Raw genomic sequence first — 3,176 nt, forward strand, 5'->3', positions numbered from 1 at the left:
CTCTATCTCTTATTCCCTTTCCTTTCTTATTTTCTTTCTCGTTTTTCTTCCTTTTAATCTGCTGTCTTTCATCTCTCAGTCTTTCTCCTTAGATATGCTTTGTTTCCTTCTCTTTCCTTACTACTTCCTTTACTCTCTTTTTGCTTTATTCTCAGCCTTTCTTCCCTTCTCGTCTCCCTTTCTCTTCTTTTCTTCAGGAAGTTACGTTTTTGGTAGCGTGGGTTATAATCAGATTGTTATTTTTTTTATTTTTTTTATTATTATTATTATTTTTTTTTTACGCGGATGTTAAACGCGGATGTTAAACGCGGGTGCCTTGGGGGGTTCCAGGCTGGGGTGGAAGTGGGGGGCTACTTCGGGATGAGCGTTCGGTCCGCGATTCACCTCCGCGTCTCGGAGGCGGATGGCGGCCCACGGGATTCCTGCAGATACTCCCTGCCGGTCACTGGCTTCGGAAAACGCCTGGTTACACATCTCTAAACCACTCGCACACAAACATTCACATGTACACTCACACTAACACTCACATACTCTTACACACACTCAAACACTCACATAAAACACCCATATATACACACACACATATATATATATACATTTACATTTATACTCTCATGTGTATATTTTCAGATATTTCATTTAACGCGATTCAGCATTTCTAAAAAGGATTGATAATAAAGAATAAAACAACAAAAACAACAACGACAATAACAAAAATAATAATAATGAAACGATTGAGTTGAGGGAGTTACATATACATTCAGTATATGCAACTGCAGATACACACACACACACACACACACACACACACACACACACACACACACACACACACACACACACACATATATATATATATATATATATATATATATATATATATATATATATATATATATATATATATATATAAAATGTGTGTGTGTTTAAGCATATCTAGAGAAAGAGAGAAAGAAGGTTACATATACAGTACATTCGATATATACATAGACAACATGCATACATATATGTGTGTGTGTGTGTGTGTGTGTGTGTGTTTATTTATATATATGTATGTATGTATATATAGTAGAATTATAGTGACCTAAAATCCTCCATAAATATGCACCACGTAATTAGCATCGTTTTTATACATTACTCCCTTTTTTATATTTATCATTCACCCGTGTTATGTCTGTCCCGTCTGTCTGTCTGACTCTCTCACTGATAAATTAATTCATTCATGCTTCCAAGTCCCTCGTTCGAGACTGTTCCATGCCAAGTGTGGAATCACACGTAGGCCCATTTTCATTTTCTTAGTGGTTTTTAATTGTATTTATTCAATCTTTTTGTTTATTTAACATTCTTCCACGTCTTTATAGATTACAGAGTTCCAGACTGTTCCAAGCCAACTGTGGAATAGCGCGCAGGTCCCGACTTTTGAGCTGTGTGAACTTTGCTACTTAATCGTCAATTATAATCCGCTTGGTAATCCCCGGTAGATAATTTATCGAATATATGGTACAAAGTAGGTTGATCATTTTATCCTTTATCATATATCACATATCACTTATAAAACCGTTCTCCCTCTATCTATTTGTATATATATCTATATATCTCCTTTTAATGACTTCCCAAAACATCTGCCTATCCCTAAAATGTCGAGTAGTACAAATTCTTATTTCTGAACATCAGTGGAAATCAGCTTTAATCTCTGAAGCGTTTTGTAGATTTAATACAACGATCGTCTTAAAAGTAGTTTTAGTTAACATTCCATGTCAACGATGAACAATAATTTCCTAATCATTGGTGTTCATTCGAATTCCTGTTATTTCGTGACGGACCAAAAGAAGCATTCATTTATTTCATACCACTGTGAACTAGTGACCAAAAACTTTCAAAATATATAGGTAGTTAACCTACTGTAAACAAAACAAAAAATAAATAAATAAATAGAATTATAAATAAATGAAAATAATAATAATTCTCCTCTCCTATGAAAAAGTATTTCTTATCTAAAGTAGGCAAAGTGGAACGAAGATAACACTAAGCAAGATAATAAAAACAAAATTTGCTTCTTTTTTTGCCTCTTTCCTTCCTTCCACCTTTCCTACTCCCTCTTGATTTTTATTTCTTTCTCTTCATCATTTGTTCGTCCTCTTCTTCCTCATCCCAGTCTTTGCTTTTCATATTAATATGACAACACACAAACAAACAACCAAGCAAATAAAAAAATCCAAAATCACACCTAATTTCTTCATATTCCTTCGCATTGTAAACACCGAAGAAAGAGACAGAAACAAAGCCAGAAATATAAATGGAACGGAAGATAAATAGATAAAAGTACAAACAAAAATCATGAAAAAATAACACATTCTTTAGTATCCGTCGGGGATTGAACCCGAGTCTGTCGCGTAGGAGGCGACTGTGCTAACCACTACACCACAGAAACATATAATAATAATGGACTTTACTATAATTATATTATAGCTTTTACGAGAACTCTTGTATTACACATATTATGTTGCGTACGTACGTACGTGTGAGTGTGTGTGTGTGTGTGTGTGTGTGTGTGTGTGTGTGTGTGTGTGTGTGTGTGTGTGTGCTTTCACTTAAAGATGTATTATCCAGCCGTAGAAGACTCAAATGAAGTTACCAACCTCTGTTAAATACCCCTTTTCTTGGCTCCTTCAAATAACTACTTTCCGAAAATATCCACTTAAAAGAAAATATCTACCTGTCTTCCTTTTTATCTCAATCAAGTATTAAGACAAAGAGAAATCCTGGAAAAACATAGAATATTAGCTTTTTTTTACTTATTTTTTATCATGCCCATTGCTGTTACCATTATCATTATTATCAATACTCTTCACAGACCCCTAAATCGACAATACCATTAGAATGCGTAAAAAAAAAGGAAAAAAATGGTCTCCTCTCCTATGAAAAAGTATTTTTTATCTGAAGTAGGTAAAGTGGAACGATAACACTAAGCAAAATAAAAACAAAATTTACTTCTTTTTTTTGCCTCTTTCCTTCCACATTTCTTACCCCGTCTTGATTTTTATTCATTGCTCTTTATCACTTGTTCGTCCTCTTCTTCCTCCTCCCAGTCTTGCTTTTCAAATTAATAATTTAACAAACGTGAAAACGCGCATAAACACTAACAAGCAACCCAACAAATCAAGAAATCCAAAGTC

The 3,176-nt window shown here is 34.3% G+C and overlaps 1 non-coding gene across 1 annotated transcript; it reads right to left on the minus strand.

Moving 5' to 3' along the window:
- Positions 1 to 2,359: 2,359 nt before the first annotated feature.
- TRNAR-CCU (transfer RNA arginine (anticodon CCU)) lies at positions 2,360 to 2,431 on the minus strand. Its single transcript has one exon. It is a non-coding gene; the product is annotated as a tRNA-Arg (tRNA).
- Positions 2,432 to 3,176: the final 745 nt, after the last annotated feature.

Source organism: Penaeus vannamei, chromosome 10 (genome assembly GCF_042767895.1).
Source record: "Penaeus vannamei isolate JL-2024 chromosome 10, ASM4276789v1, whole genome shotgun sequence".
Classification (NCBI taxonomy): Eukaryota; Metazoa; Arthropoda; class Malacostraca; order Decapoda; family Penaeidae; genus Penaeus; species Penaeus vannamei.